Source organism: Rattus norvegicus, chromosome 5 (assembly GCF_021556685.1).
Source record: "Rattus norvegicus strain SHRSP/BbbUtx chromosome 5, alternate assembly SHRSP_T2T, whole genome shotgun sequence".
NCBI classification, from domain to species: domain Eukaryota; kingdom Metazoa; phylum Chordata; class Mammalia; order Rodentia; family Muridae; genus Rattus; species Rattus norvegicus.
Window position 1 is genome coordinate 88,515,451 of NC_141538.1, and position 19,917 is coordinate 88,535,367.

The 19,917-nt window shown below is 35.3% G+C and overlaps 1 pseudogene; it reads right to left on the reverse strand.

Annotated features, from left to right (window-relative positions):
* Nucleotides 1-2,995: 2,995 nt before the first annotated feature.
* Chac2-ps4 (ChaC glutathione specific gamma-glutamylcyclotransferase 2, pseudogene 4) lies at nt 2,996-14,377 on the reverse strand (annotated as a pseudogene).
* Between the last annotated feature and the right edge of the window lie 5,540 nt (nt 14,378-19,917).

The following is a 19,917-nucleotide window of genomic DNA, read 5'->3' on the forward strand; positions in this document are numbered from 1 at the left end:
TTCCCATAGTTTCTTCTTTTGAAAATGTTATATAAACAGGATCTTACAGTATGTAGCTTTTTGTATCTAACTTGTTTTCACTTAGCATAATGCTTTGAGGTTCATTCATGTTGCTGCCTTTGTTCAGTTTTTGTTGTGGAAAGCATTCTATTGTGTGGACGCATGATAATGTGTTTATCCATTCAGCAGTTGATGGACATTTGGGTTATTTCCAGTTTGGGATAATTATGAATAAAGACACTATAATCAATCCTGTCCATGGCTCTGTATGAACATGCAGTTTTACATTTCTGTTGGATAAACATTTTTGTTGGATTTTTGGAGCATATAATGGCATAGGATGATGTCATGTGCTACCCCCTAAATAAAGTTTTTACGTTAAAGACTTAAGACCTTAGTGCCTAAAAATATGTATGTAGAGGACATATTTAAAAGATGTCTGTTAGAGACAGACATCAGAAGAAAAAAATTGATTTTGGAATTCTAGTCTCTAGAATTTTAAGATAACAACTGTTGTGAAAAACCATGAAGCCCTGTTATGCTAGTCCCAGGAAATAATACATGCAGCAAATACACATTATTCTTTTGACAATCTAACAAATGTTTTCCAAACTATCTACACCATTGTACACTACTACATAGAATCTGAGACTCTAACCTTAATTTTGGTAATAATAATAACACTGTGACTATATTCAAATGTTTATTTTGTTTTAGTTCCCATGTATGCATGTTTTGATTATTTGTATATTTATGTGCGCTAAGTGCATAAAGTGACCACAGAAACCAGAAAAGGGTGGTGGATCCTCTATAACTAAAAATACTGAATCAGAGGCTACCCTGTGGGTCCTGAGACTAAATACAGGTACTCTGCAAGAGTAAAGTGCTCTTAACTACTGAGGAATCTCTCCAACCTGATTTCATATTTACAGTTTTCTTCTTCTTCTTCTTCTTCCTCCTCCTCCTCCTCCTCCTCCTCCTCCTCTTCTTCTTCTTCTTCTTCTTCTTCCTCTTCTTCTTCTTCTTCTTCTTCTTCTTCTTCTTCTTCTTCTTCTTCTTCTTCTTCTTCTTCTTCTTCTTCTTCTTCTTCTTCTTCTTCTTCTTCTTCTTCTTCTTTTGGAGCTGGGTACTAAACCCAGTGCCTTATGCTTGCTAGGCAAGCGCTCTACCACTGAGCTAAATATCCCCAACCCATATTTACAGTTTAAATTCCTTTAATGAACAAGTTCTCAAGCTTTCTAATGATGGTAAATCTAATATAGTTCCTCATGTTGTGGTGAGCCTAACCATAACATTATTTTTTTTGTTACTTGATTGTTTTGATTTCAGTACTATTATGAATTTTAATGTAAATAAAATTCTAATGACTCTAATGATGTACATTTCTTTCATATTTATCAGTTACTATATCTTTGATAAAATATTAGCTTAATTATTTTCCCCATTTTAAAATTCTTTTATAATTCCTGCCCTGGGACTTTTAGTTCAAAATCTCCATCAGATTTATGTTGTGTTTACCTCTGCTGTGACTTGCCATCATGTTTGAAGTCACTGGTTTCTATGAAATTTATCATAATGTCTTTCTGTTTATCATGTATTGAATCTTATTTAAGAAATCTATTTTAATATCCCACGGAGTTTTGCTTTGTCCTTCTGCATAATCATTTGGGGAAGGTATATTGTTCTTTCTGAAGGTATAAAGTTGTTAATATCAACCAAGGATGAGGGACAATCTGAATGCCCCTTGAAAATAAAAAATAGATAAATTAAAAATTATTTTTTAAGAAATTACTGCTCTCAACTAATGTGCCTAAAGTCATGATCTCTTACAAAATGGTTGACCAAAATTTTGATATCTATTAAATAAATTAAATCTTGAGAGGGAGATGGAGAGATAGAGAGAAAGAGAGAGAGAGAGAGAGAGAGAGAGAGAGAGAGAGAGAGAGAGAGAGAATTCCTTCAACCACCAACAGTGCATAGAATTTAGAATGACTTGGAAATCAAGTGTAATTTGATCTCAGGTACAATGAATCCTCAAGGAGGAGGCATTGGGAGAAAATTCAAAGGTCACCTTTGGATACAACACTATAAATTGTGTTTATTCTGTAAGTATCGGAGACAGGAATAGGGTATATCTGAATTGTATTAAAAGTTCATTGTAGCTTCAGCATGAAGATGAGAAAAGGGAGTAAGGTAGGTCTGTGAATGGGAAGATATAATTGATGGCTGAGAAGATCATATCATCAAAAAGAATGTGCAAAAGAGAAGTACTTCTAAGTCCTTTAAACACTTGGGAACACTCTGAACGTCCTGCTTTTTTGTTTTTGTTTTTGTTTTAAATACAATTTTTATTATGTTTCCACCATTTGTAATTATTACAAAACCTACCTGCCTTTTTTTAGTTTCATCATGAGATAAATACAAAGTAAACGTCATCACTTGTAGATTGATTTATATAGCTATATATATTGTAATAAAATATCTTTTTACCCTAAAGGAGAAAACAGCATAGCACATTATAATTCCAAGGAACAATTTATATTTTAAAAATAACAATTTATTTTGAACTAAACTCGAGTTCCATTTAATCCCAATGAACAAGGAAATTGACAACAGTGCGGGAACCTTACCTATTATTGTATATTTCTAATAGCATTATTTTAAACTTATATACAATAACACATGGTTACTCTAATAGAAACAGGAAGATAATTGAGACCTGTATCTCTAATGAACAAATGTTCAAATTCATATAATTAGGAAGTCACTTGTACAGCTTGAATTCTTTCTTTCCCCTCATGCAAATCTTCACAATATGTTTTAGGTCACTTGCAAATAAATTGTAAATTTAGATGATATTCCAATTATAATATTAAATAGGAAGTTTTTCAAGTAAGAATGTCTAAAACATACTGCTACTGCTTTGTACTGATGCTATTCTCCCAAGATAAGTCTGCCTGTTGGGAGGAGTTGGTAACTGTGTGCCACTCAGTCTCTATTTTCCCTTTAAGCGTTCCTTTACTAAATTTTCCAAGGAGAAGAGATGTTCCTCTGCATCTCTGGCACAAGTTTCTTAATAGAATCTACTTTAAAAAAAGGTATTCTGTATTTCCTCCACTTGGACCAGCTGCATTAAAAATTTGTTAAGCAGTGTCTTCTAGAGGTGCAGGTGGAAGATAATTAGGATTGCCACACATTCCCGCATATAGAAAAACACAGAATGGATTTGGTGTGGAATCATTCACATAAAAAATGACTGTCTAGGAATGTTGAACATTTCTTTTGGTGTTTCCAGGCTATTCAACATTCCTCAGTTGAGAATTCTTTCTTTAGCTCTGTACCACATTTTTTTAGTAGGGTTATTTGGTCCTCTGGAGTTTAACTTCTTGAGTTCTTTGTATATATTAGATAGTAGCCCTCTATCAGATGTAGGATTGGTAAAGATTTTTCCCAATCTGTTGGTTGCTCTTTTGTCCCATTGACAACATCCTCTGCCTTACAGAAGCTTTGCAATTTTATGAGGTCTCATTTGTCAATTCTTGATTTTAGAGTGTAAGCCATTGGAAATTCAGGAAATTTTCCCTTATACCTATGTATTCCAAGCTCTCCCTGGCTTTTTCTTCTATTAGTTTCAGTGTATCTGGATTTATGTGCAGGCCCTTGATCCACATGGATTTGAGCTTTGTACAAAGAGATAAGAATGGATTGATTTGCATTCTTTTCCATGGTGACCACCTGTTGAACCACACCATTTGTTGAAAATGCTGTCTTTTTTCCAGTGGATGGTTTTAGTCCCTTTGTCAAAGATCAAGTGACCATAGGTGTGTGGGTTCATTTCTGGATCTTTAGTTCTATTTCATTGATCGGCCTGCCTGTCTCTGTACCAATATCATGCAGTTTTTTTGTTTTTTGTTTTTTGTTTAAATCAGGGTTGCTCTGTAATATAGCTTGAGGTCTGGGAAATGCAAATCAAAACAATTCTGAGATTCCACCTCACACTAGTCAGAATGGCTAAGATCAAAAACTCAGATTTGATCAGCAGATTCTGGCAAGGATTTAGAGTAAGAGAAACACTGCTTCTTTGTTGATGGGATTGCAAGCTGGTACAAGTACTGTGGCAATCAATCTGGCAGTTCTTCAGAAAATTGGCCATAATACCACTTGTGGCCCCAGATATACCACTCCTGGGCATACACTCAAAAGATTGTCCATCATATAACAAGGAGACATGTTCCACTATGTTCATTGCAGCATTATTTATAATAGCCAGAAGCTGGAAAGAACCCAGATGTCCTTCAACAGAAGAATGAGTACACAAATTTGCACAATGGAGTACTACTCAAATATTAAAACAATGACTTCCTGAAATTCTTATGCAAATGGATGGAAATAGAAAATATCTTGAGTGAGGTAACCCAGTCTCAAAAGAACACACATGGTATGCATGATGAATGGAGATTAGCCTAAAAACTCAGAATACCGAAGGTACAATTCATAGACAATATGATTCTCACGAAGAAAGACCAAAATGTGGATGCTTCAGTCCTTCTAAAAAGGAGGAACAAAATACTCCTGGAAAATAGAGGGTGTGAGTGACTTGGGAGGAAGATAGGACGGGGAGGAGAAAAAGGATCTACAGAAACCGGTATGAAAGGAGACAGGGATGTTGTACAGGTCAAGAATTTGAACAGAGCTGTGTAGCAATGGGGACTGGGAAACTGGGGTAGCCACCAGCAAGTCACAGATGTCGGGAAAGCAAGGGACTCTCAGGACCCAACAGGGATGAGATTTTCCAGATATCAGGAAAGCAAGGGTCTGTCAGGACCCAAAAAGGATAAGATTAGCTGAAATGCCCAAGAAAGTGGAGGAAAAAAACTGTAGAAACCATACCCACAGGTCAGGCAAGGCCTCCTGGTTGGGGATGGAACCACCCACGCTTCTTAAAATTTTAATCCAGATTTACTCCTGTCTAAACGAAGTACAGGGACAAAAAGAGTGGAGTAGAGACTGAAGAAAAGGCCAACCAGAGACTGCTCTACGTGGGGATCCGTCCCATAGGCAGCCACCAAAAACAGTCACTATTGCTGATGCCAAGAAGTGCTTGTTGACAGGAGCCTGATATGTGAGTCTCCTGTGAGGTTCTGCCAGAGCCTTACTGATACAGATGAGAATGCTTGCAGCTAACCATGAGACTTAGCCCAGGGATGCCAATGGAAAAGTTAGAGAAAGGATTGAAGGAGCTGAAGGGATTTGCAACCCCATGGGAAGAACAACACTATCACTAACCTCCAGAATTCCTAGGGACTAAAACAACCAAAGAATACACCTGGGGGGGACTCATGGCTCCAGATGCATATAAGCAGAGAATGACATTGTCTGGAATCAATAGGAGAAGCCCTTGGTGAAGGTTTTTTTCCCCAGTGTAGGTGAATGCCAGGGGCTTGAAGTGAGAGTTTGTGGGTGGGAGGAGGATCATGCCCATAGAAGCAGATGGAGGGGGATTGGAGAGGTGTGAACTGGAAATGGGGATATAACATTTGAAATGTAAATACATAAAATGTTTAATAAACAAATGACTGTCATAATTCTGTAACTTCCTTTCTGTCTAAAGTTCAGGTATGTTTTTAATTCTTCTTTTCCTATGCTTAGTTTGTAAACAACATCCCATACACTAGGATTTTCAGCAAAGGACACAACTCCTCCAGGCTTGCCTGAGAGCCCATGCTGGTTAGTGCTGTCTTGTCAGAAACACTGGCTGTAGTTTGTGATGTAACCAACCAGCTTGTCCTGGTAGAGGAAGTAAACCTTACAGATGAGCAGTAACCAAACACAGACGTCTTTCTGGACCCTGACCTGCAGCACCTGGGATTCCGAACTGGACTGCTCATGGAGGGCCCAACTTAGAAGCTAGGAAAATTAAGTAGGGATGCCTTTAAATGTGCTCCATAAAAATTTCTCTCTCTCTCTCTCTCTCTCTCTCTCTCTCTCTCTCTCTCTCTCTCTCACACACACACACACACACACACACACACACACACACATACACACATACACCTCAGGAAAAAATAGTTTCAAATGATATTCATCTAAATGAATTAAGTGAAATTTTACCAGCAACACATGGAAACTTCTTTACAATAGAACACATTTTGTAACACAAAACAAACTTTAACAATTTCAGAAAATATAAAATAATTCCATGTGTTCTACCTACCATTATGCAACAACACTTTAAATTGGCAGCAAACAACCCTGCAGTTAGTACATAAACATACGATAATTACCAGCTTACTATGGGAAATGATTAAGTCAAAAAAATTAAGAAAAAAATAAAATTATTCCTCATCCACATAAAAATAGAAACACAGCAAAACCACAAGGACATATAAAAAGTAGTTCTGATTGGAAAATTTATGTCCTACATGCTTATGTCAAATAATCAAATCAAATCAAAGATAGTACAAGGAAATGACTGAGTACAACTAAAGAATTTGGAAATGCAGGAAGAAACCAAACCCAAATCCCAAAATTGTAAACAGTCCCACCACAAATATAAAGAAAGAAAGCAATACAAAGAATCAAAGTTTCTTTAAGATAAACAAGAGTGACAAATTCAACTACTCAAAAGGAAGAAAGACATGAACTAATCAGGAATGAACAAGGAAACAATATAATAAACTTCAAAAACTCAGAATATTATATGCAAATACCTTTAAAACCTACACTCAATTCTACTGTAAATCTAAAAGTGATGAATAAAATCACCAAGCTAAACAGAAATATTCAACCTACACCAAACATAACAATAAATATTAAAATCAAAATACATATTGAAACAGCAATAAAAAGCATTTCAACTAAAAAAATTTTTACACAAAATTTAGAGAGGACATTACTAGAGTGTAAAAATAATCTACACCTAATACTTCTTAAATTATTTAAAAAAAATTAAAGAGCAGAAAACTCCCAAATCCATTCAGCAAAAGCCACTGTTGCTCTCCCACCAAAATCAGGTAAAGACACTAGAAAAATCTGCAGACTAATATCCTCATATAGATAAACATAGATGCCAAGAGATGGAAAAATCCTCAATAAAATACTAATATACAGAATATAGGTATGTGTAAGGTCATCCATCAAGGTCAATTTGGCTTTATCTTAGAAAGTCATGGATGGCTCAATACACATAAGTTAAAAAAAATTAATAGATTATAAAATTTTTCATAATGTCAAAACACATGAGCATTGTAACATGGGCAGCAGAAACCTTTGACAAATGTTAACATGCTGTCACTATAAAAGTCCTGAGAAAAGTAGGATAATGATAATGATATATGTGTCAGACTCACATCAAATATCCTAAATGAAAAAAGAGTGGAGCAATCTCATTAAATTTGGAATGAGACAGGAATGTCAACTACGTCTTCTTCATTTAATATAGTACTAACTAAGGTGATAAGTAACAAAATGAAATTAAATGGGTATACATATGAACAAATGTAGTCAAACTATCTATACTTTTAAAAAATAGATGTTATGGTATTATTCATAAGAGAGTTCAAAATTTCCACTAGAAAAAATGTAAGAAAAAAACCAATAATTTAATCAAAGTTGCAGAATAATCAACTTACAAACATAATATAGCCTTTCTCTATACAAAATTAACTGAGAAAGAAATTATGGTCACACACCCATTGACATAGACTGGAAAAGAACAAAATATATCTAACTGAGAATGTGAAAATGCTCTACAGTGATGAAAACATCAAATCTCTGAAGAAAGAGATTGAGAAGCACACAGGAAGAGCAACAATATGGACTAACCAGACTCCTCAGAGCTCACAGGGACTAAACCACCAACCAAATAGTATACATCAAAGTATCCATGGCTCTCACTACATATATAGCAGAGGACTGCCTTATGCAACATTAGTGGTAGGGGAAGTTTTTGTCCAGTGGAGGCTTGTTGACCCAGGGAGGGGGATGAAAGAAGGGTGAGACTGGAGTGTGTGTGTTTGAGGGGGGAAGCGCCCTCTTAGAGACAATGGGGAGAGAGAATAGGGTGGGGGGGCTTGTGAAGGGAAAGATCAGGAAAAGGGACATTTGAAATGTAAATAAATAAAAAAATTAATAAAAAGAAAGAAAAATATCCCATATTTACTAATAAATACAACTAAAAGTATGAAAATGCCCATCATGCCAAATAGAATTTACAGATTCCATGTAATTTCGATACAACCCTTCAAAGCATTCTTTGCAGTAACAGAACAACATCATTCTGAAATTTACATGCATGCTGAAAAGATCCCAGATAGACAAGGAAGTCCTCACTGAGAATAATAGAACGATACTAAGGGGACTGCTATTGCAGATTTAAAGATATAATAATGAACAGAAAATGCATAATGAATTAAAAGAAGCATAATAAAGACCTATTGAATTTTGAGGGCCAGATATCTGGACAAGGCTTAGCTGTTTCTCTGTAAATCTAAGGCTCAGTTCTTATCTGGACACATTTTCAAGCACACACACATTGTGACCACATTGATTCCTTGTAGTTTTTAATCCAAATAGTTGTTACTCATTTAGACCACAAATGTTGTTTCTTCAGACTTCCTAATCTTTTCAGGTAGTTTGCTTACTTTCTAGTACCTGCAAAGTCAGCAGAGGAGCATGGTGGTAACCAGTGTGGATTTACATAATTAACAGACACAATACAATGCCATTCTCTTTGTCAACCCAGACCACCATCTGTGTCATTACTTGGTAGTTAGGAAAAGTCATGTGTTCTTCCCACACTCAAAAGCACAGAATAAGAAAAGGTATGGATACACAAGTAAAACTGCCTTATTGCTAACCTTACATTTTGTCTGCCACATCCCATTTAGAGTGAGGAATGAGCGGGTCACACAAAAAGGGTAAGAAAGACAAATGGATGAGAACACAAGGCCAACAATCAATATACCCCCACAATGTAGTAGTGTCAGGAGACAGGAATGGCCTCATTCGTGAGGACTGTTTAAAACGCATTTCGGTGAATGTAATATTTGCACTGAGATAAACTGAGAAAGAACCTGTGGTTTAAAAAATAAGAACTTCTCAAATTTGGAAACTATCTAAACTATGGAGATACTGAAAGTGTAGGAGTAAGTCTTAAAATGAACTCTTGCTCAGTCTATTTTCAAATGATGGTTTGGGCACTAGGTCTTTCCTTATCTTCCAATTAAAGTGACTGCTTAAATTGCTATAGCAGGAAGCCTGTCTTCCAGACAAAGGGTACCAAGTGGCTAATGAGGTGAATAGAAGATCATGAGAGGAAACACCAGGAATTTATGCCTGACGGAACTTTTCTCTGTCTGTGATGTCCAAAGGGCCAGGGGAGATAATATATGAAAGATACAGGCCTCAGAATTCCCTGAGAGAAGGCAAAGGCCAGGGATCATATATTAGGTCATGCCAGTAAAGGAAGACACTTTGCTCAGACTGGGGTACGTAACTTGGTAGACCATGGAGACAAGAGGTTAATTGACTGGAGAATCTGATGGCTGCTACATCGAAGAGGCAATTTAAAAAAATAAAATAAAAGTCAGAGTCCTTGGACAGATCCAGAGGACTGTGGAAGAGAGGCAGCCATGCTATCAGTTTCTAAGAATGCACAGTGGAAAGGGTAAGCTCAATTCTGGGCTCAAGCAGGTGGTAACAGTACCTACCATGAATTGTTGCAGGCATGCTGATTTTTGTATTTCCATTAAAGATGTCTATTTCCTTAGTTACATTGCCTTTTAAAACAGTAACAATAAAAATTGATCAAATATATACAGATATTTTTTACCCCAGTATACATTTCTAAGCATCCTTTTTCTGTTTGAAATAAAATGCTTAGCACAGCACTTGGCACATTGGAGATTTTCAAAAAAGTGATGACCGCTATTAACATTTATATTATATCACAATTTTCTTCAAGATGTTAAAACAAATGGACTTACAGAGGTATTCTTTTTTTTTTATTAACTTGAGTATTTCTTATATACATTTCGAGTGTTATTCCCTTTCCCGGTATCCGGGCAAACATCCCCCTCCCCCCTCCCCTTCCTTATGGGTGTTCCCCTGCCAACCCTCCCCCCATTGCCGCCCTCCCCCCACCAGTCTAGTTCACTGGGGGTTCAGTCTTAGCAGGACCCAGGGCTTCCCCTTCCACTGGTGCTCTTACTAGGATATTCATTGCTACCTATGAGGTCAGAGTCCAGGGTCAGTCCATGTATAGTCTTTAGTTAGTGGCTTAGTCCCTGGAAGCTCTGGTTGCTTGGCATTGTTGTACATATGGGGTCTCGAGACCCTTCAAGCTCTTCCAGTTCTTTCTCTGATTCCTTCAACGGGGATTCTATTCTCAGTTCAGTGGTATGCTGCTGGTATTCGCCTCTGTATTTGCTGTATTCTGGCTGTGTCTCTCAGGAGCGATCTACATCAGGGTCCTGTCGGTCTGCACTTCTTTGCTTCATCCATCTTGTCTAATTGGGTGGCTGTATATGTATGGGCCACATGTGGGGCAGGCTCTGAATGGGTGTTCTTTCAGTCTCTGTTTTAATCTTTGCCTCTCTCTTCCCTGCCAAGGGTATTCTTGTTCCCCTTTTAAAGAAGGAGTGAAGCATTCATGTTTTGATCACCCGTCTTGAGTTTCATTTGTTCTAGGCATCTAGGGTAATTCAAGCATTTGGGCTAATAGCCACTTATCAATGAGTGCATACCATGTATGTCTTTCTGTGATTGGGTTAGCTCACTCAGGATGATGTTTTCCAGTTCCAACCATTTGCCTACGAATTTCATAAAGTCGTTGTTTTTGATAGCTGAGTAATATTCCATTGTGTAGATGTACCACATTTTCTGTATCCATTCCTCTGTTGAAGGGCATCTGGGTTCTTTCCAGCTTCTGGCTATTATAAATAAGGCTGCAATGAACATAGTGGAGCACGTGTCTTTTTTATATGTTGGGGCATCTTTTGGGTATATGCCCAAGAGAGATATAGCTGGATCCTCAGGCAGTTCAATGTCCAATTTTCTGAGGATCCAGAGGTATTCTTTAACATTTCATCAACCACTAATTTTATAAGCAATCTGGCAAAACCTTATCAACTCTCTAACTGAGATACTAGGCCCTCACACTTATAGGCTAGGACCTAATAAGGTTTTTTTGTAGAGTAAGTAAGGATCAGGTGGTTGTAAAATTGTTTAATAGCTAATTACTATACTTATGACTTGTATATAAAATTGTATTGTAGGCCAAGCCAAGTGCATTGCTGTTAATTATATTTATTGACTTTCCAAGTAGTAGGTAGAGAAAATAAAAGCCATATATGTTGAGGGTCTTTGCTATATTCCTAATGTAACTGGCATAATCAGAAATTATATATATATATATATATATATATATATATATATATATATATTTCTTACATGGACAATCCCATCAAAATACCAATTGTGGGAAAATCCTAGAGCTGTAGAAATGCAAAGGAGGTAGAGTCTGCTTCATCTCCTCCGTTGGTTGCTTAATTCATCTGCACAAATATACGTGTGTGTGTGTGTGTGTGTGTGTGTGTTTGTGTGTGTTATTCCTTCCAAGTAAAAGTATAGTGTCAGAGTTACAGAGTTTCAGAGTTTCTGAAAACTACTTACTCTGTTCCACAAACTATTAATCAGTAGGATAGAAGACTGTTAAAGGGAGGTATATATTAACAATTTATCTTTATGTGCATGTGTGATATATATTTGTATATATGTGTGCACATATTTGTGTGGGAGAGTCCAGGCATACATGTGTCACTATATATGGAGAGGTATCACATTCAGGTATCTGTGTATTTATCTTTCATTCCTCTGAGGTAGTTTCTTGTTTGTTTTTTCTACTGAATATACCAGATTAGGGGGACAAAAAGCTTCTTGTTCCTTTGTCTACTTTTCACCTTTCTGTAGGAACACTTAAGATTATAAACATGTACTACAACATCGCATTGCTTTTGAGTCCTTCGAATCCAAATGCAGGGCCTCACATTTGTAAGGCAACCACTTTACCCATTGAGACACGTATCTTCCTCTCAGGAGGCATATGATATATAGTGCTGATAGTGAACCCAATTCTGGTTGTTAGAGAAAGTTTGATAACTTATTGTAAGCTTGGATGGGTAAGACCACTCTCACATTATTTAGTTGGGAGAACAATCTGTCACAGCCAACTAAATCATTGTAATGAATGAGTTAATGAATGACCAATCATGTTGCTTTAATATTCCTTGGAAAATTGGCAATTAATTGAGAACTATAGCAATATTTCAAAAACTGTAAAACAACAACAAAAAAAAATCATCAAAATGGTTGCGGGCAGTAGCTGCACTCTTTTCAAAAAGCCTCCTTTGCCAAACACCAAGTTTAAATTTAAGTCAACATCTATCAAGATACTTTCTGTTTGACAGAAACTACACCAGGCTTTGTCAAGGTTCATAAAGAGCATCTCTCTTCTCCAGTGGCTCTCTATTGGGAAAGAAGACAAGTTTTACACACTAATGAGAACACAAAGCAAACAAACATATCTATAGTGTTAAGTAGTATTATCTAGAAACCTTCTAAGTGCTTGCACCTTTCATGGATAATGTTATTCAAAATAAGACGTATGTGTAAATCCTGGAGGTGTAGAGATGGTGAGAAGGGGTAAGCTTCCTTGCCCTCTCCATTGGTTGGTTAGTTCACTTGCATGAACAACTTATCTTTCTATAAGTAAATGGCTATTCACAGATAAAGAAGTTGGAACTCTCTTGGCTTTTTGCTAGAACATCTGTGAACAATAGGTGTGGGGCAATGAATTTACAATAGCCTTGGTGCTTTGAATTTGTAAGACTTTCTTTTACATTTGTTATTAGTTTTATTGCTGTATTAATCTTCAAGCATTATCCATATTCCCTCTCTGGAATTTATGTAGATAACTACAAAGATCTTATGGCAATGGCTCTATGATTCAAATTGTATTTATTTTTTAACAGTAGCCTTAATTGCATGTAGAAACAATCATAAACTTATCTCACCTTCACCTGTTTAAGTAGGAATCAGCAAAGGCAAAGTAGGAATTTAAAACACTTTCAGGAGAGTCTTACAAGATCCCTGTTGCCTCAGAGTCCCAGCCATTGTTAAATGCTAGAGCTCATCCTTCTTCCAATATGCAACTGGCACTCAACATCTGGTTTGGGACTGATTGAGATTCCCACTAACCACAAGTACATAGAAGGATAAATCTAGGAATCATGGATAGGTCAGTGTGTGCAGTAGCCTCAAACACACAAAAGAAGTCATTGCGTAAACTTAGCAGTTGAGGAGTTAAGTAGTGGAACTTATATATAATTTTCTCATACTAGAAGATGATAAAAACTTAGAATATATAATTTGTGCTTGAGAGATTTGAAGGTATCTCTGTAAGGATTTGCTTTTCACCTTTAATATTAACAACTAAACTGTCATTCCAGATTTAGCAGTAATTCTTATAATTCATCTTCCAAAACAACATAACAACAACAGCAACAAAAAAAAACAAACCCTCAACAGACTGACTCAGTTACTCACACAGTATTTTTCTTAATTGCTTTTTGATGGTCTCAAGTGCTTTGTAATCTTTGTGGCTTCTTTCACGTCCTTATTTCTCTCTCCGTCTTCATGGTGATTCCATTTACTACATCCTAACGTTGCATTTTACAACCTACAAGCCTACTTTTTAAAAATCGTGACCATAGTTGTCCTCATTTCCATCAGCTGCAACCCTTACAGCCTATGGGATAAAAGGCTGTAAAGTTTCTACAGTTTTGTGTGCTACTCATGAAATTCCATTGAACAAAATATATTATTCTAACAAAATAGAGACCGAAATGTTAATGGCACTACAAGACTGCACTTCTATCAACCAAGGTATGTTCCAGTGTGTCTTCCTGCCTTAGTTCTTACTCCATTTTATTTGTCTACATGACAACCTGGTCTTACCAGGATTTACACATTACATAAAACTCTTTTACTCAGTTTAACACCACCATCATACGCAAATCTTGCATTGCCACTTTATCAAAGGCAGAATAAATTCAGATTCTCCACTCGGATTAAAAATCCTTACAAAATAGTGCTTTATATTCTTCTCCAGTTGATTCTAAAGCATCCTCTCATAGAACACTATGTTTTGGGCTCCCTGGCCACCTGGAATGGCCATCTGTTTGGTTCAGCAAATCATATCAAAGTTTAGAGGCTGTAAAGCATGAATTAATATTTAATATCTCTCCTATTTTCTGTTAGTCATGAGTTTTGGGAAGCTTAGTTAGACTGATCTATTAATAAACTTCACTTTCGACATGTTCACAGAGGATGCTGTCATTCAAATAATTGATAGGGCCAGCATGACCATTTATAAGGAAGTCATCTACATGGCAAATTTGGTGCTGATCTGTACTTAGACCATTTCCATATGGAAACTCTAAAGGCATCTGCTCAACTCTGTGACACAGCTTATTACAAAAGACATTGGGTGATAGCAGACTACTCTACCAATATCTCTTATAATCTATGAGAAGTCACATGTAACTTCTGGTATAATGTCAGTTATCACATACCAGTTTGAATAAGTGTGGCAGGACATAAGAACCATTGAACCCTGCTGGAGTCCAGGTACCACACTAGCTTCTATGCTGTAAATCTAGAGAAAGTATTACATAATAGGGTTTGTAGCTATTCTTTCTCACAGGAGTGTCTTCCTTCCCTAGAGTAATGAAATAATTTCTGCCTACTATCATATAATTGATTACTCACCTTGCACCTTTAAACATTGCTTCCAGGACCATTTGATCTGAAATTGTTTCTCTTGTTAGAGAATAGAAAGTATCAGTTGTTCAGGCAGAATGAATTGTGGAGAGCCAGTCCATAGCACAGTATTTGTGTATAACAAAACTATATCAGTCTAAAAATGTACCAGTATGAAGGAGTGCTTGCCTATCTTGTACAAAGCCCCAGAATTGATTACTACTATAGCAAGTAATAATAATAGCAATATAACTACTTGCACAGTTGAAATTTTCTTAAAGAGTAGATCTTAAATCTTGCCACCATGCTCTCAAGACAATATACTATTCATTTCATAATGTTTGCATATGAAACACAGTGTCTGGAAAGAGACTGGAAAGTTTTGAGACTACATGAAGTTCTCAAGGGAAGTGAGGTTCCTGGATGTTAACATTAAATACTAAATAGCCGCAAAGTTTATAGACTCAAGATCTGGCTGCTGGCTTAGAGCACTATTGGAATCTGTACATCTTTAAAAGATGAGAGGGATCACTAAAGGAAGTAAGCTCATAGATGTGCACTTTTGCAGAATAAACTAGGAACTTAGCTCCTTCTCTTTCTTGTTGTTTCCTAGTGACAAGGAAGTGGTCAAGTTTACAGATCTTTCCACCATGATGTTCTAAAATTATGTCAAAGAATCAGAGACTGAAACCTCTATAATATAAGGCCAAAATAATTTGCATAAAATATTAGTTTAGAAGGAAGGTCACAGTGAAGAAAAGGTATCAGTATTTGATTTTGATGTGTTTACTCTAGCTTTGTTTATGTACATACACATATACATGCACCTGCCATTTGCAGAAGCAAGAATATAAGAATATTAGCAGAATGAAGACACAAAAAGACATGGCATAATGTCATTTTAATTAAATTTAAATCATTGAATTAATAAAAACATAGAGTGTAAGTTTGATCAAATGAGATTTTGATCAATAAGTACCAAGCTTCCTATAATATGAATATTGGGGATCTTATCAGAAGTGTGGTATCTCTAGTTAATATCTACTATTTTTTATTTGAAATCTGGTTAAGATATCATATTTGAAATGGCCAAGCACTTTATAATGTATATATACAATGATAAATATGTATAGAAAGTGATGAATAAGCTATTTTGATTGTTTTTCTGCATGTCCATATGTGTCTTAAATCATTTCATTATTCCCTAGAGTATATTAAAAATTTGCCAATTATATCTTTTTTTATTAACTTGAGTATTTCTTATATACATTTCGAGTGTTATTCCCTTTCCCGGTTTCCGGGCAAACATCCCCCTCCCCCTTCCCCTTCCTTATGGGTGTTCCCCTCCCCACCCTCCCCCCATTGCCGCCCTCCCCCCAACAGTCTAGTTATATCTTAGAAGTCTAAAACAAATTAAATGAACAAACAAAAATAGCCCCCATTCCTGCCTCACTACTTTACATATTATTTTTCCTTTGGTAGGTAGAACGTTCTTTATTATTCATACTGATAGTCCACGGCCAGAGGGCATTGTAATCTATAAGTTGCTATAAGGATTATATAACTCCTGTAAAGAGGTACAAGACTTCAGAGGAATTTCACTTGAAAACAGACCAAACAATCATGGGTTATAGGAGGAAAGTATTATACTATGACAGATGAACCTTGGTCCACATGAGAGAATGTAACAGGATATTCTTAGGGCTTACAAGAAATTTGAAAGTTGCATGTATAACATAAATTTTAAAAATTTGCTACCACATTGTAGCTATCTAATGCTATATTTTGTATACTATAATATCAAAAATATACTTTTACACATGAGCTAGTTGTATGTAGTATACATCATAGATGTTTAGATTACACTTATAAACCCACATATTATTTATAGTAGACAATCCTATACAATACATTATTTTTCTCCTTAAATATAGGTTCTAAACTACTTTAAATAGTAGAAAACTGAAGAGGCTAATTTATAAATTGATTTGCACTACACAGTGAAGAAACGTTTAACTCAGAGACAAAAAATGTTCTTTTTCCAACCTAAAAGTTAATTACATAATCAATAAAAGATATCTAAGTAAAAAAGTTGCAAAACCATAGGATCCTTCTATTGGATGAAGAAAATGCATTTAAAATGTCATTACAGGAAAATATTATTAATTTTTAATATTATTAATTATAGGACATTTCTAAATAAGAGAAACAGTATCTCCTCCTGGTAAAATAACAAATGATAAACAATGACAAAAAAATTAAAGTCCCCAGTTTGCTTTAATATCTCTTACACATGGTGATATTGAATGAAATGGTTTATTTAGTCTTGCAAATGTAATTTCACAGTATATGCATATATAAAACCACCATGATTGAAAAACATGGAACTCAGTAACTAGGACACCTCAAGATCTCATTTGAACATTAAAGAGGCTATTATAGGTTTCATATTATAATTTTAAAAACTATTTAAATAACCTTCAGAAATAATGTCAACTAAGATCAGATGAAAATAAAAGTTGACATAAGAACATATTTTAAACTCGATATACGTATCCGCTGATATAAAAATAGAACACATTTATATGCCAATTATGAAAATGAAATATTATTTTGTGGGAAAGAAATGCAAGATACTATATAACAGGAAAAGGATGTACAGAACTTGTCATATAATGATAGAAAAATCCCAGCAAAAATAAAGACTGTTATTTTCAATGGATCATTAATCATAGAACAATTGGGTGGCTATATATAAATTAAACCTATATAGAGGATAGGGATTCTGCTCAGTGGGAGAAAGCCTGGGAAGAGCAAAGAACTGAGCTTGATCTTCATTATTAAGGAACAAAAGAAAGAAGCAGGTTGAGGATAAAATAACGAGCATCCCTATGACATATTGAAAATGCATTCAATTTTATTCCTAGATACAATGTGATTTAAAAATCAACAGATATTTATATCTTATTAAAAAACATAGCTAATTGTTAAGCCCAGTATGGGTTTTACAGTTCAAAGCAACTGTAAACTCATTTTCTCTTGTTAAGCAAGCAAATGACACACATATTCTGAATATAATTTTGTAGTGTAAATTTTATAACAATGGATTTCAGATATTTGAATGTTATAAAGCATCTAGAACACCATTTGAGGATTAACTTGCATAAAGCTTGCACAGGTATTCTTTACAATATAGGATTTAATTTCATTAGGAATTCTCAAGTGAGTTTTAGGGTAATTGTTAAAATAAAAATATTTCCTTTGATTCCTAAAATGCTAGGATCTCAATCACATGTGTATTGTTACATTTATAAAATATTTTCCATGTTTATTAGAATGGATATTAGAGAAGAAATTCTCATATTCTGTTCATTCATAGAGATTGCCCCTAGAATGACTTTCTCTTATGTTTTCAAACACACTGACAACCCTTTCCTACAGAATGGAGACAAGCTTTCTCGTCTATGTTTTAAAAGGAAATGGGCCATCTGGCAGGTTATGTCATTCCTTAAAAATGGTTTTCTTTATTGTGAAGTCTTTCATGTCTTTAAAGGAAATAAGGACATTGAAGGTACCCTACATTCCTCCGTTTAATCAGTTTTCTTTCCAGTATGAGTTCTTTCATGTTCATGAAGGTAACTGGAACATCTGAAGGTCTTTAAATATATACATTACCACATCATGGGGGCTTTCTCCAGTAAAAGTTCTTTCAGGAATTGAAGAGACATGTAAAATCTGAAGACTGTATCACGTTTCAAACAGTCATAGGTTTCCCTCCAGTGTGAGTTATTTTATGTCTATAAAAGGAATCAGATTATCTGAGGGCCTTACAGCATGCTTTGCATTTATATGGACTTTCTACAAAATGAGTTATTTCACATTTTCTAAAGCATCTATGACCTCTCAACACTTCACCACATTGTGTTTTTACAGGGCCCCTCAACGATGTGAGTTTTGTTTTATAATTAAATAAGATAAAGGAAATTTTTCATCACTGTTTTTAAATTTATAGGATTTCTTGCTTCTAAAAAGCATTTGATGCATTCTAAACACATGAGAAAAGATAGACATTTTCCAAAATTCCATCCACTGTGTTTGTTAGTCTAGTCCTTGCTTGTGTTGCCATTCTCACCTAGGTTTTGCAAAAATAAAGTCTTTCCTACAGTTTACAATTGTATGATTTCTCTCCAAATTCCTCACAGTCATTTTCATATATCCATAACCAAGTTGTTTGTGTTCAGAGTGATACCTGGTATGTCGTCTAACACAACACAAGCACAGGAAGAATCACCATTGCCTCTCATGCCACATTCAAATGTTCTTACTCCATTAAGAACTTCCTTCAGGATATACTTACTCCACTCAGCTGCTTCGTTTCCTTTCATACAGCATCTTTAATATGACTTCCTAGGTTTCTTCAGGGGTTTTGCTTTTATTGTCTGTGTTTGGATCTTATCATTTGCTTCCTATGACCCGAGTTTCCTGAAGGTTTACCATAGTATATTTCAGTAGGTATCCTGAGAAGTTTTGTCCTACTGGGTCAAGAACTCAGAAACAGTCTCAAAATCATTTACTGTATTTTGAATATCTGAATATATAGGTCAATAAACACACCATTTGTGGACAACAGAGTATCATGGACAAAGGAAAAGATAGTTACCATGGAAGCAGAAATCAAGTTGCACACAGTAAACACAAATGACAAAGACCCTAACACTGTTACTTTTCCTGATAGTTGTTACTAGAGGTTCCAGGAACTGTTTTGCCCAATTTATTAATTGTTACTTTCTAGTATATGTAATTTTACTTTGACAATGTAGATGTACAGTAAATATGTGGAAAATTATTAAAAGAAAAATTTTTTCAAGTTGAAACCCATATAAAAAGACCACAGTTATTACAGAAATAGAATTAAAAATTCATTAATTTATTAGAAAAATTTACTGAAATCATATACTGAGTATTCAGAGACTTAGAGCAATAACTTTGGCTTTTGAGAAAAAAACATATTTATCATGACAATTAGATTAAGATGTCACCCACATTTCATTGCTCATTGCATTCAATCTTTTGAAAATATTTATTTTCTTATAGTGA